The following is a 16,055-nucleotide window of genomic DNA, read 5'->3' on the forward strand; positions in this document are numbered from 1 at the left end:
ACACGGTCCGTCTTACCCACCCTCAAGGTGGACCGTCTTACCCCCACGCAACGCAAAATATTTATTCCACCATCGTTATCCATAAACCATGAAATTTACCTGAATTTCGTTGTGTATAGGACGGAACAGTTTAAAACAACTGGGAAACTCAAAATAATAAGGGAAAACTTAGCAATTTAATGTTAAAAAAGCTTATTTATTGCCGCCTCAAAATTAGATCCCATCACAAAAGCGTGTAGCCAGGTAAATAATTGTTTATTTTTGCACTTTTGACATATGTATTCTCTCATGGAGTGTTTTAATAATCATCAACTGATAAGAAGAAAGAGTTAATCGTAAAAGAAAACCAAATTTCAGCTCTTAAGTGACAAAACTAGTCAGTGGTCCGTCTTACCCACCCGGTCCGTCTTACCCCCACCCCCCCTACTGCTCACAAATGCTCCAGAGTGAAGCGGTGAGGCGTCAACTGTCGGCGATGTTCCGTATGAAGGACTTGAGCGAAGCCAATAAGGTGCTGGATATGCGGATCAGCAGGACAGTTGATACAGTTGTGTTGGACCTGTAGAGATATATTGAGGAGTTGTTTCGTAAGGTCAATATGGTGGACTGTAATCCGACGATGACATCAGCGGCTTGTGAAAGCGATGAGTCCTGTGTCTACGGAGTGGGAAAGGATGCATGCATAGCATACCGTATCGTGAGCTAGTGGGTGGATTGCATTTAGACATCGCGTATGTGATGAACGCGCAGCAGTCACGCGGGAAGCCAATTGGGGTTTGTTCTCTGATCAGTAGTAGCCATTTCTTGAAGAAGCCCTCGAAGGTATAGTAGCCGCACAACTAGTTTACAATCCATCCTCGAACATTTCAGTTTGTTTGCTTCATAAATGACGATGGCAGAACAGTAACATGACTTTCTCAGGTACCACCCTACTGCTATAAAACTCCAATCTAGTACCTCATAGATGGCTCTGTAGGCGCTTATTCGATCGTCCATTAACAACGCCACGTGCTATTCCTTAACCTCAACCAAAAGTCGAAAAAATTCAAATTCTACCACGAATTCTACTCGTATTGTTCATCCAGTCTTCTCATCATCAATCGGAATGAAATTTCGTAACTTTGTTCCAGGTGACTCCCTACCTGGCGAATCATATGCAACAGCTGATAGCACAGATTCACCAACACCTACAATCATGGCATGCTTTGATGCATGCAATTCGCTCACGAAACGAGCGAAGCTCTCTTCCATTCTCCGCGTTTATTTGCGCTTAACAAACTCCGGCGGAGTCCGTCCGAAACGGGAATCTCTCAACCAAGTGTTTTATCCAAACGTCATTCGCCTTTGCTTTCCGTCCCCTTTTCGATCGTAGCCGTAGGTACGTAGCTGTGGTCAAAGCAGTGCCCCGCAGTATGTGTGTGGTAGGGTAGCACTACGGGTTGTGTTTGACGGACGTCGTCGCGAATATCGGAATCGAAAACTTTTCACGGGCATCAGTGTGTCGTCATTACTACCTACTCGGGTTAAAAAGCCACATCCATCCAAGTGTGCTATGATTGCATTCATTTGTTGTGACGACGAGAGACGTCAGAGTTGCAGATCAAAGCAATCAGTGCTTTACGAAATCCCTCGTCATTGCTATGGTGACGACGATGGAGTAAATGCTTAAAATTTCGCTGACGGACGATTTAAGATGTTCCGCGGATTACGTGAAAACGAATCTCTTAGCGAGTTAAGAAGTGGTTACGAGCTGCCAATTATCATTGGGAAGTGCATCAAATCGAAGTGAATCAAATCAGTTGTGAGATTGCAGTGAAGTGTTTTTTCACGGTCGAAGGAAAAAAAATGAATCTCAGCGAAACACAGTGAGTGATCTTGCGGAAAGATGCGCCACTCGGGGAATGCGGATCAAGGTGAAGAATGAGCGTGTTGAAGGTGAACGAACAGTGTTTAGTGACGTTCAGTTTGTCTGAATCCATTGCAATCAGCAGTGTTCGAGTAATTCAGCAGTATCAACAAGGTAAGTGAGATGTTTTACTATTGGATAATTTGTTTTGGAGGATTACAGCATTTCCCTATGGCACCGCATTCGCCTACGCTGGCAATAAGACAAGATACCATCCCTAGGCGTGTTTGTATCAAAATTCGAGGCGAGAGCATTGCTTTTACTCTCTCCTTTCTCTTTCTCTTGTCTGAGCGACGAAAACGCCTAAAGTGATTCAAACAAATGAAGGGCAACGTGTACTCAGCATTTTGTTAAACAATCATAACAAAAAATACACTAATTCATCGTTAATCTCAGAAGCCTTCCAGTCTTTTTATGCTTGAAATGTCCCAATACTCTTCTGTAGCTTCCGTAGCTTCTTGATGAAGTGTAAGAAGGAATATTTGTTAGAGCTATTCTTAGCGTTAACAATAGGCTCGTTTCCAATGCAAAAAAATTTCACGCATAACATCGTTCACACATGATCAGCAATTTTATTATTAATTGTTTATTGACAAGAATGAATTGTTTTTTTTTCCATAGCAGACCGGATGCAAAAAAAATCCAAACACCAATAATATGCCTATATGGATTAAACTCACCGTTTAGAATACAACGACCCTTCGCTCGAGCGAATAGTGTTTGTATTGCAACATCTCTTCGACACAGAAGTGCATCGGTATGAATTAACAATATGATTGACGGCAGCATTTCGTTAATGGTTTTGTTTTTATTATTACAATTATCAAACTCTGTCTATTTTCTATAGTCCCGGGCTGAGTGATAGTTCTAACACGTTATGGGCTCAGGCGCGTATTCAACAAGGAGAAAAATCGGCCGCATAAACTAGCTGTTTCGGGGGACACAATTCAAAGGAAAACCCCTAATTAATTTATCTAGCGATGATGGTGCCTTTCTCGTGCCCTAAAACCCCCATTTTAACAAAAAGAGACATGTTGATGGATATCTCACTTTCATAAGTTTAATAAAAATCATTTTCATGGCGCCAGAAATCATATCGTTTATCTGGCTTTTGATGTTTAAACTCTTTAAAATAGACGCTATCTAGAATTTTATGCCGCCATTTTTTTAAATTTAAGTCCGCCATCTTGGACATTCTGGTTGCCATTTTCGCATTAAAAATAAAAACTAAATAAACTTCATCCCCTTACCAAATATACCCATATTGCATGGTTTGGGCGCATAGAACTCCATTAAACAGCCGCCATCTTAAATTTTGGGCCACCATCTTGGATTTTCTAGTCGCCAGTTGTGGACTCCGGTCATCTTTTCCATGCCATATATACCCATATTGAATGGTTTTAGAACCTAAAACTCCATGAAAACAACCGCCTCCTTAAATTTAGAGTCGCCGTATTGGATATTTTGGTCGCCATTTTTGTACTCCGAACAACTTCTCCATACCACCCATATTTGATGGTTTTAGAACCTAATACTCCATGGAACAGCCGCCATCTTGAATTTGGAGCCGCCACCTCGGATTTTAGACCGCCATCTTGATTATCTGGTAGACTTCTGACACCTTCTCCATATCAAATACACCCATATTAGCGTGGGTCATCGGAATCGTTTTCTCAGATCAAAGCTTTTTTGATTCCGTTTCGGGTCCTGAGTATATGTGCAAAATTTGAGCTCGATCGGTGCGTCTACACTTTGCGCATTGCAATTGAAATTTGTATGGGATTTGTATGGGAAAACATACTTTTTTGCATTTTTGTCATAAGTTCAAAAAGTTTGTATGAAACTTTTTAACCGATACTGTAAAATGATAGCCTAGGATGTTCTGAAAAGCTTTGTTGAAGACCGCAAAGCGATCCGATGCTTGTGACAATAGTTATTACCAACGAATCGCATGCATGTGTTTATGTTTGAACACGTAATGGAATAACAATAGCAACAAAATCATACTGTTTCGGCAAGCAATGCCAACGCTATAACTTTTTTTCATGAGCATCAGATCACTTCTCAGTCTTCGACAAAGTTTTTCAGGACACCCAAGGCTATGTTTTCACTTTATCGGTTACATGGTTTTAAAATAATTCGAGCTTATCATGAGAGAAATGCATAAAAGTGTGTTTTTCCATTTAAAATCCCATACAAACTTAAAACGCGATGCGCAAAACGTAGACATAACCGATCGTGTCCAAATTTTGCACACTTATTTGGGTCCTGAAATAGGACCAAAAAGGCTTTGATCTGATAGGATACCATTGAATTTTTCATTTTTCCATATAAACGATGACCCACTCTAACCCATATCGTATGGATTTAGAGTCTAAGACTCCATTAAACAGCCGCAATCTTGGATTTTAGATTGCCGTTTTGGATGTTAGACAGCCATCTTGGATCTTTTGGTCATTATTTTTGGACTCCGGACAACTCAGGCCAAACATGTCTAAAGGTCCTATCTGCAGAAGAGAGGCTCTCTTTGGTTTCCCTCTCTTTCGTTAATATCTCAGCTGTATATTTGTATTATGATTGTCTCCTTGCATTGAACGATGGTCAAAACAATCGTCTTTTGATTTGTACTGCAAAAATAGATGAAAAGTGTACCATTACATTGCAATAATTGAAAGAGAAAGTGAACAAAGAGAGCCTCTCAAATGCAGATAGGACCTATTGAAATGTTTGGCCTGAACTTTTCCATACCATATATACACTACCCGTCATAAGTACGGACTCACAAAAAGTATTGCAACAATATTGCATCACCCTGACTCACCTAGATATTTCTAAAACCAGAACACCTACAAAAATGTTGCCTTCAGAAAAGTTGTTGCTTTTGGTCTTCTGAATAACTTTTCTGAAGACAGCATCTTTGTAAGTCCTCAGGTTTTGGAGATATCGAGATGAGTCAGGGTGATGCAATATTGTTGCAATACTTTTTGTGAGTCCGTACTTATGACGGGTAGTGTATCCATATTTGATGGTTTTAGAGCCTCCATTAAACAGCCGCCATCTTGAATTTTAGACCGCCATCTTGGTTATCTGGTGGGCTCCAGACATCATTCCCATACCAAATATACCAAACTCCACTAAACAGCAACCATCTTGAATATTATGGCCTCCATTTTTGGACTTCGGACATCTTCTTAATACCAAATACACCCATAATACTCGGTATTTTTCGGCTTTCAGTCACAGAAAAGCGTTGATTATTTTAGAACATCGCCAACGTTTCGATCCTGTTGTTGGGATTTTCATCAGGGCTCGATGTGAAACAACTTTTACACCGCATTCATTGGACCCTAGCACCTCGATTGAAATGGTGGGTGGGTACACAGTTCGAGTCACAATACTTGGCGTACAAACAAATAGACGTAACTCTTAGAGATAATTCATCAAAAGTTTTTGCCCGGTGTCTTTTTCATGAGCGCATTGCCACCTGTTGGTAGAACCGCGCGAGACACTGTCGGCCATGATGAATTTCGATTTGACGTTTGTCTTACACACACACTACTACACAAGTCGCCTGTAATTTTAGTTTGCATCATTCAGCAACATGCACACTGGCAAACGCCAAAGCGATCAAACACTAGCGCCTCTGGTGAGAGGATTGCGTAAATCAAATGAAATTTGAATTCATCGTTGAACACTTTTAGAGAGTGTTACGTCTGTTTGTCTGTGCTTGGCACTTTGGGAACACTTAACCATATTGCATGGTTTTAGAGCCTAAAACTCTATTAACCTCCACAGTACCAGGTGCCGCCATCAATAGTTTAAAAATCCGTGTTGTCAAATTTCATCCGATTTTGATGAAAATTTTATAGAAAATCACAAATGAGTTGAATTTTAGATATATGCTATGGAACCATGAAAGTTCACCGTTGTTCCGGATTTAGGCCGGAAAAACCTTCGAAAACGTGTTGAAATTGGCAACAAATCAATTAATTTTAAATCTTTATTCAAGCACACCTGTACATGCACGGTTCTGAGACAGTTGAAAATGTTCCGGCCACGTAGCAGGCCGGAACCGGTTCCGGTAGGGATCCAAAGGGGACACTTCCTGAATTTCACAGAACCACATCGTTTGATGGCTCAAAATTCATGATTTTTCATGTGGATCTCAATAGGCATAGTGCCGATGTCCGACAAAGGATTTGGCCACTTCCGGATATTCCGGAACCGGTTCCGGTAGGGACCCAAAGGGGACACTTTCTGAATTTCACAGATCCACATCGTTCGACGGCATAAATTTCATGATTTTTTATCTAGAAGCCAATAGCCGTGAAATCCATTAGACTTATTGTATGAAAAATCTCATTAGAAGCTTCGTATGAAAATCATAGGATGTGTTATGAAACACCATTGCTGAAACACAACAAAACCTTTTATTGGGTTCTAACCACATCAACTTCCGAAGCGTCGATGGTTCGTAACTATGATTTTCGCAAGAAATTCTTGTGACACAAATTCATAGTTGATTCGTATGATTTTCGGAGTGGCTGTATCATCAGTGTGGATATCAATAGGCATAGTACCGACTGCGGACAATAGATCTGGCCACTTTCGGATATTCCGGGAACGGTTCCGGTAGGGACCTAAAGAGGACACTATCAGAATTTCACGTAAGCCTCTCGTTCGATGTTGTCAAAGTTCATGATTTTTTATCTAGTAGCTAATAGTCGTAAGGTCAATGATCAAACATGGTTCTGGCCACTACCGGATGTTCCAGAACCTGTGCCAGTAGGGATCCAAAAGGAACACTTTCAGAATTTTACGTAACCTTATCATTCAACGGTTCAAAATTCATGATTTCTCATCTGAGTATCAATAGGCATAGCATAGCACGATGACCAATAATTGATCTGACCCCTTCCGAATATTCCAGAAACCAAGCCAAACCCAAACGAATCTGAAGGGGATTTCCATCAAGAATACGAAGAGATATTCATAAAAGGAGCTTTGGAGAAATTCTGAATGAATCCCTATAAAAAATCTCAGTCTGAATTTCTATTGGAATTCATAGTTACAGTAGAGAATGCTGCATGAATCCCATAAAAAATATAACATGAATCCCAGCCAGAATTTTAAGAGAGGTAATCTCGGAGGAATTGTTGGATAAACTCTGAGAGGAATTCCTGGAGGAATTCTTGGGAAAATCTCTGCAGGTACCACATGAGGATTTTTAGGAGAAGAAGGCAGACATTCTTGCGATTTTCCAAGCGGAGTTAGTGTTGAAATCTATTGGAAAATGTCTGTAAAAATCACAGAAAGAACTTCCATAGAAGAAATACTGAAGGCATTCTTATAGAAATCCGCGGAGAAATGCCAAGGAATCCAAAATATTTAAATCCGTCTGATTATCAGTACCTGGTGCAGTTTCAGCATTATCCATACAGTTGAACTACCGAATTATTGTACGATTTGTAATATTTATTGTAAGCAAAAATACATTCGCATTATAGGATTTAAGTTTCTTCAAATAAAGGATCTTATTTTGGGCACTTTCTGCTACTCAAACTTTGTATGTAAATTGTAGTTTGCCCTGAAGATGAGTGAATAAACGCTCGAAACGTCGGCTTTAATTAAAACAGTTGTTTTATAAGCAACCCGAGGACCGAAAATACGCCAGCAACCGCTTTCAGGCTATAACTAAGTCAATTTCAAAAACTGCGCTGCCTGGCTCTTCTGTGACCAGTGTTGATAAATTCATTTCGTCATATCTAAATTCAATCGCCTACAGCTCATTTTAGAAGCTGAACCTGAGAATATGGTATATGAAAAACTTGTGCGGCTAGACCAGTTCTGCTAGAAAGTCACGGATAAACCGATATTTTTTCAAATATTTAAGGTAAATGTCACGAACCACCTTTGAAAAATTCTAAATGATATTCACCTTGAATTTCATTTGGCATTTTTCAAAGGAAGCCCATGACATTTACGTTAAATATTCGAAAAATAGCGGTTTTTTTCGTGACTTTCTAGCAGAACTCTGGACGAACATTTGAAAAGGGCCTATCTGCTTTTTGTAAACAAACATGTTTCTGTCTCTGCAGGGCCCATCTGCATCCACCCACGCACATCAACACCCTTAACAGATAGCTTGAAGAACACTCTTTCTGATAAGGGTGTTGATGTGCGTGGGTGGATGCAGTTGGGCCCTACAGAGACAAAAACATGTTTGTTTACGCAAAGCAGATAGGCCCTTTTCAAATGTTCGTCCAGAACTGGTCTAGCTGCACAAGTCTTTCATATACCATATTCTCAGGTTCAGCCTCCAAAATGAGCTGTAGGTGATTGAATTTAAATATGACGAAATGAATTTTTCAGCACTGTCTGTGACACATGTGCTGCTTAGGATGACTAATGAATAGAAGAAAAGTCATGCATTTTGAGCTGTTGCACGATGGGGTTACGTAAAATTCTGAAAGTGTCCTTTTTGGATCCCTAGCGGAACCGATTCCGGAACATCCGGAAGTGGCCAGAACCATTTTTGATTATTGGCTCTGCGACGATTAGCTTCCAGATAAAAAAAATCATGAATTTTGATTAATCGAACGAGGGGATTAAGTGAATTTTTGATAGTGTTCTATTTGGGCCCCTATTGGAATCCCGGGATATTCTGAAGTGCCCAGATCTATTGTCCGCCATTGGCAATATACCTATTAAGGCGAAACTGGAAGCATTTCCTCACATTTTGGTTTTTGATTTTCTAACAAAATAACGAAGCAATATTTTCAAAATCGGTTTTCGTACACATGTAGAGTATGGATCAAGGTATCTCCTGAATTTTTCCCTGGTGGAAAAAGTTTTTCGTTTTTGCAGCAACCATTTTTTGTGCAATTTTGTTTAAAAATGATTTCTGCAAAAACGAAAAACTTTTTCCACCAGGGAAAAATTCAGGAGATCCCTTGATCCATACTCTACATGTGTACGAAAACCGATTTTGAAAATATTGGTTCGTTATTTAATTAAAAATCAAAAACCAAAAAGTGAGGAAATGGATCCAGCTTCGCCTTAACATCAAGATGAATAATTATGAATTTTGAGCCGTTGAACGATGTGGTTCTGTGAAATACAGAAAATACTTAGGTCCCTACCGATACCGGTTCCGGAATATGCGGAAGTGGTCAGAACCATATTTGAGCATTGGCGCTACGACTATTGGCTTCTAGATAAAACATCGCGAAATTTGAGCCGTCGAACGATGTGACTATATGAAACTCAGAAAGTGTCTCCTTTGGGTCCCTACCGGAACCCGTTCCGGAATATCTGGATGTGGCCAGATCAATTATTGGCCATCGCCACTATGTCTATTGACATCCAGATGAAAAATCATGAATTTTGAACCGTCAAACGATGTGGATCTGTGAAATTGAGAAAGTGTCCCCTTTGGGTCCCTACCGGAACCGGTTCCGGAATATCCGGAAGTGGCCAAATCCTTTGTCGGACATCGGCACTATGCCTATTGAGATCCACATGAAAAATCATGAATTTTGAGCCGTCGAACGATGTGGTTCTGTTAAATTCAGGAAGTGTCCCCTTTGGATCCCTACCGGAACCGGTTCCGGCCTGCTACGTGGTCGGAACATGTTCAACTGTCTCAGAACCGTGCATGTAAAGGTGTGCTAGAATAAAGATTTAAAATTAATTGATTTGTTGCGAATTTCAACACGTTTTCGAGTGTATTTCTTAAAAAGTCCCTGTTTCGGTACCTAGGGTACCCCAGGTTTTCCGGCCTAAATCCGGAACAACGGTGAACGTTCATGGCTCCATAGCATATGTCTAAAATTCAACTCATTTGTGGTTTTCTGTAAAATTTTCATCAAAAGACACATTCCACGCACTTCTACACTGCGGTTTTTGAACTTCGTTGCGCGATATTTCAGCGCTCCAGCTGTTGATTTTGATTCTTTTTGCACCAAATTGAAGATTATCACTTATATTATTCGAATAGTATTTAAAACTTTGAAAAATGTTTCGTGAAAGTAGCTAATTTCTTGGCGTTAAGCCAAAATTTGACGTTTTTTACGATGGTGTCCCGTTACGCTCTATTTTTCGATATTTCTTGAAGTTAAATGTTCCAATTTTCATTTACAATGCATGAAATGAATCTTCTAATCAAATCTGATCGTTTGATATACCGGTTGGCATGTATTTAACAACATAACCGTTTGTGGAAGCAAAAGTTTGATTCTCGCGCAAAACGTAACGCGTGGAATGTGTCAAATACAGTCCCGATTCGTTCGTTGGCGGCTCGTTAGATGGGCTATCTCGATGGTTGAATGTTCACTGGTTGGGCACCGTCCACAAATTACGTAACGCTCTAGGGGGAGGGGGGGAGTACGGCCGAGCGTTACGGCTCATACAAAATTTTTAAGATTTTCATACAAAAAGGCGTTACGGAGGGGAGACGGGTGTCAAAAAATGACGATTTTAGCGTTACGTAATAAATGGATGCTGCCTTGGGACAAAATCGAACTAAAAAGCACTGTTAATATCAAAATCGATGTCCAAACGAGTTTGACATCTGACCCCCGTCGCATCGCAGCCCCTATATACAGAACGTTTGTGTAAGTATGCGAGTGTTTCGTGACGTATTTCGCGTCAGTTGCGTGTGTCTACTGCATCTGGATCAGTTGACAGTTGACGTAACAAACAAACACGATTCGCTAATCGGGACGCAGTCGTGCCCCAACCAGCGAATCCGGACTGTATAACCATGTTGCATGCTTTAGGGCCTAAAACTCTCTAAACAGTCAACATCTTGAACATTAGGTAGCCATCTTGAATTTTGGGCCGACATCATGGAGTTTCTGGTCTCCAGTATTAATTTCCACACAAAATTCGTCAATTACGCTAAAGGTTACAAAAATCGTCGCAGATTTGAGCTATAGTTCGAGCTATTATCCCCATATGTATAAACATATAAATATACATGAGTTGTATATGTATTGAAGAGTGAGAGAGAGAGAAAGTGGAAAGAAAGATGCAAAGCAGGTGGAAAAGGAGCGGGCCAGGGATTGAACCCAGGACCTTCTGCATATGAATAAGAAGCGATTGCCACTAGACCACCAAGCCCACCGGTGTAGCCAGCTTCGGGCCGATTCAAATATGACGTCCATCATTTTTCGGGAATTTTAGACCCCCCCTCCCCCCTCTGTCACGCTATTTTGTATACCTTATACATGGAGTGTCACACTTTCTCAGACCCCCCCTCCCCCCTAAACGATGGACGTCATATTTGAATGACCCCTTCAGAAATCGCGAATCCAATACCGTCCAGCTGGTGCGCTGTCGTCACGATTTGGTTGACGTAGTCTGGCACGATGACAGCTCCGTTTTGATCAGCTTATGGAGAAGCTCGACTTGCCTGGTTAGACCCCAGTCTTCGAAAGCTTTCTCCAGTTTGAACCATACTTGCTGAGCTGATCATGCTTCCCGGCTGTAGTTCACCGGTTCCAATAGCAGGTGATCTTCGCGCGCACCTTTCGATTCTTGCCAGCTTCTACCGCCTCAAAAGTACCGTCATCCATCCGCGCCAAAGATCTTCGAGCTCCAATCTAGGGTAGGCTTGATATCGACTGGTAACTTCCGGTTCCGCTTGATCCGTTTGTGCTGAAAGTCATTGTATTGTGGATTTACCGGCTACTTGTATTCCACCGGTTACAAAGTAGCCATTTTCATGTTAAAATCAACTTAATTGTCAAAAAATGAATGTCATTGAGTAGCTAGTGGCAACGAGGAATAGCGCATTCAATAAAAATGTTTAAGCTCATTTTTATGTTACTCTTTTTATAAAACGGCTACTTTGGAGGCCATACTGAAGCGACCGGTAGTATACAAGTAGCCGGTAAATCCACAATAGTGATCGAAACATTCTTGAATAATTTTCGTGAATTATTTTGTTTTTAATTCAAAGCACTTCACATTTTTCTTTGAAACACGTTTATTATCGCAAAAGCTAACCAACAAACTGACGTTCACATTGAATCCTGATTAGACGCCTACTATGATTTAACTTTCTCTACAACAACGGTCTTCACAATTCACATCTCTGCTCCTCGATGCATTCGCTTATGTCGTAGTTTCTTGAACAGAATTATATTAATCTTATCCTTCAGAGGATAGACAAAATGATCGGGACAGGCAAAATTTTCACTTTTCAAAAAATGTTCAACAAACTGTAACTTTTCTAAAAGTGTATCAAAAAGTCTCAAATTTTCACTGTGAGTTGATCTGGTTGTGTATCTGTAGTCCAAATTTGGAAAAGATCGGGCTATTCTACACGAAGTTATCAAGATTCTTGAGAAAGGTATAATTATCCGACAGCCAACTTTGAGCTGTTATATCTTCGGATTCAATGAACCGATTGCAATGAAATTTTGACCATTTATAACTTATATAATGAACTCTGAAAAATGAATACTCTATAAGAATATCCGTCGGGATAAATCGTGGAATTTCTTTCGGCACTCCTCGCGGAAGTTCCGGTGTTCCTCTTGGGACTTCCCAAGAAGATCTTCACAGAATTTCTTTCAGAGTTGCAAAAGGAGTTATTCCTGGGGTTTCTACTAAAGTTCCTCCAAGGCTTTTTAGGATTGGCTTTCTCAGTCATTACGTCAAGACGAGTATTGTATACTGTTCCGACGTTTCGGCCTTTTTGTTTGTTTGTTTGTTTTGTTTGCCACAACGTCGGAACAGTATACAATACTCGTCTTGACTTAATGACTGAGAAAGCCAATCCTAAAAAGTCGATCAATATCCAGTCGAAATCGCCATTGCAAAGTTCCTCCAAGGGTTTATGAAAGAGTTTTCACGAGTTTACTGCAAAAGTTCCTCAAGAGATTTCTTTCATTTTTTTCCTGTGATATCTTCAAACCATTGCTTTGGGCTTTCTTCGAGGTGTTCTTCCTGGTCTCCTACAGGCATTTGCAAAAAGTTTTCGCGAGGTTTATTTTGAAGTTTTACCTGAAATTTTTCTCGGAGTATCTCCTGGAACTTCTCTCAGAAGATTCCTTTCGATGTTGGTCATGCGATGTCTCCAAGAGTTTTTCTTAATCTACCTTGGATTTTCTCCTAAGATTTTTTTTTCCAAAGTGCCTTCTGGGATTTTCACAGGAGTTATTGCTGATATTTCTCATTGAATTCTTCTCTTGCATTCTTTCAGAGCCAGGCTGTTTCTTGTAGTTTCTTGCTGTGATCCACCTGAAAGTTTTTACAGATATTCTGTGCATTATTCCCAAAATTCTTCCCGGAATCTTTACCAGAAATTGTCCCGAGATTCTGGATACTCCTTTAGGGATTTCTCCCAAAGTAATTGCAGGGATTCTTCTACGGGGTTTCCTCAGAATGTCTCCTGAGATAACTTACGAAATACCCTATAGGAAATTCATGGAGAAATATTCGATGGAATTCAAATAAAATCTTGCGAGAAACTCCGCAAAGTGTTATTGAAGAAATCTCGACATAAACTTCAGGAAAAACCCGAGAAAAAAATGAGACATCTCGAAAAATTTCACCGCTCGGAGCGGGAATCGAACCCTCATCCACCTGAACTCTAACCGCATGGCTACGAAATTCAACCAATGACATTCTTGAAGAAACTTTGAATAGTTTTGGATGGATCTTCAGGAGGAATCCAGCGAGAATCTCTAGAGGTATATCGGAAAACCTTTGCAAGAAATATCGGGACGTACTCAAACAGATATCTCGTGTGAAAGAACCCTGCGGAAATCCAGGAAGAAACTTTGGAAGAAATTCCAGGAATTATGCTCAGAAATCATGCTCAGAAATCTTGAAAGAATTTTTGAAGAGTAGGGGAACTTACGTATTTTCAGCAGTTTTGTTCTCTTCTTCATGGGGATTTTTTGAAACCTGTTGAACTCAGAGTCGGCATCAAATCCTTCCCAACCAAGCTGAATATGATAAAGTTTCAGGCAATTTGGCCGACATAAATCCCTCATGACGAAGAGAACTAACCTGCCGATGATACCCTAAGTCACCCTTTATAATTTTTAGAAAATTTAGGTTGTTTTTTGAATTATAAACTTTCAAACTTTGAACTTTTAGTGGCTACGCAGTCTTTATTCTTGAAACGGGTTTATTATCTACCCAACGTTTCGGCACTTAGGGATGGTACCTTCATCAGGGTCGTTGGGTAGATAATAAACCCGTTTCAAGAATAAAGACTGCGTAGCCACTAAAAGTTCAAAGTTAAGAATTACAGTCGATCCTTGCAAGTAAAACTTTCAAACTTTCATCTGGAAAAACCTGGAAAACTCAGGGAATTTTATTTTGAGTTATGAGTAGACACCCTTCTGTCAGAAGGCGCTACCGTCTACCCCCGTTGGTTTGAACGACACCTCATGCAAACCAACGGGGTTCATGTTTGAATTTGAACTTCTAGTAACCCTGTGGGCATCGAAAATCACACTGATGGTAACCCTTTTAGCTGTTTTGTTTTGATTCTGCGCTCCGTTTCACTCCGTTCCATGTGCTGAATGACGTTTGGACCATTTTTAGTTTGAACGATGTGCAGGTTAGAGGGGGTCAAATTAAAAAGTGTTCAGATTAGATGAAGTCAAACCAACGGGGGTAGACGGTAGTTTGAAACGTCCGACGCAAACAAAAACGATGTGTGCGCCTCTGGTTGTGAAAATCACAATTATGAAGATTTACAATGATCGTTAAAAGCGTGGTCGATTTAATTTTCTCCAGTGATACGTCTATTTATCTGTGGCTCGTGGAAGAATAATGACAGATAACAGATTTACCTAACTAACTGTCAAAAGGTTTTCGTCTTTTTACTTATTCTCAAAGCGGTGCCGATCAAAACGAACGAAAAATAATATAAGGGTGTACTTGATTGATTGTTGCCACTGAAGACCAAACATATCTCTGTATCTCCACAATCACGACGGGAGGGTTGTTTGTTAGTACAAAAGGGTAAGTGATTTGCGAGTCACCTTCGATCGGTGATGCGGCCCATAGATAATGGTAGGTACATTCACGTTGTTGAAAGGGATCTTTGTTCATTGAAAATATTCGCTATTGCAGTCAGTCTATGCTAGAGCAGACTGGTACGGAAAGTAGAATGCGGATAATCTAATTCAACCTGCTCTGTGTTCATTGCGTTCGATGAGTCACACCGACAGCTTTCTCACTCATCGACCACCCATTAGCATCACAACCATGTGCTTTACATATAAGATGCAGGATTAGGCGTATCAGCATTAATTCATTCCACCCGACCCGACAAACCGGTCAACCGGTTGGTCGTTCGGTCAGCAGGTGTGCACCGCGTATTAGCTGCAATTAGCCACCGTTTGCGATTTTCAACGATTTCAAACCTTGACTTCGAATCTAATTCGATGGGCTTCTGTCCGACTTTTCATTGAACGAAGATGTGGATTAGACCTGTTCACTTTGAAACTTTTTTTCTCCGATTCTCCGTGACACATCAAATTATCAATCCACATACAAAACCAAGTCTTCAGTTCAAAATTGAGCCAAATTGATGAAGATTTAAAGGTGTATCAAATCAATTTTGTGTTTTTTTAGCCGTTTTTACAGAAATTTACTCAGAAATTTACAAAATTGCTCCGAAAAGATGCCGGAGATACCGTTAGGATGTAGTTGGAACAATACTCTACAACTTTGCCGAAGACACTACGGTGTTTTAATTGCGTATTTCGAAGTTATTCAACAATTTTTGTTAAAAAATCACGAAAAAACACGATATTTTTACGATTTTACATATAAAAGTCGTGTAATTTTACATTATTTTAGGTGACTAAATTAATTAGCGATTACTCCTTTGTGTAACGAACATTTCGTCCATACATCGTTTTTGTGTAGGAATTCGTTTTCATTGACTAATTATCAAAAGTATGTCACGTTGATACTAAAAATCGCGTAGAGTTGCCAGCATGAATTAAAACAAAGTTACCCATGATTAAGACGTCATGCCATCGTATTCTAATGTCTTTCGATTCAAGTATCAGAAATGGCGCAGATGATAAGGCTCGAGCCTGCGGATCAGAAGGTCCCAGGTTCAAGCTCAAATACATAATAAGCTGTTTTTCTTTCTTTATAGCAGTTAAGA

General features: G+C 40.1%; 1 protein-coding gene across 1 annotated transcript in view; it reads left to right on the forward strand.

The window, feature by feature from the left end:
- Positions 1-1,307: 1,307 nt before the first annotated feature.
- Positions 1,308-16,055, forward strand: part of LOC109428419 (protein retinal degeneration B) — a 164,152-nt gene continuing 149,404 nt past the window's right edge. The window contains exon 1 of the mRNA XM_062844268.1: positions 1,308-2,020. The gene's annotated coding sequence lies outside the window, so the exon portion shown is untranslated. The remainder of the gene's footprint in view (positions 2,021-16,055) is intronic.

Source organism: Aedes albopictus, chromosome 1, assembly GCF_035046485.1.
Source record: "Aedes albopictus strain Foshan chromosome 1, AalbF5, whole genome shotgun sequence".
Taxonomy (NCBI): domain Eukaryota; kingdom Metazoa; phylum Arthropoda; class Insecta; order Diptera; family Culicidae; genus Aedes; species Aedes albopictus.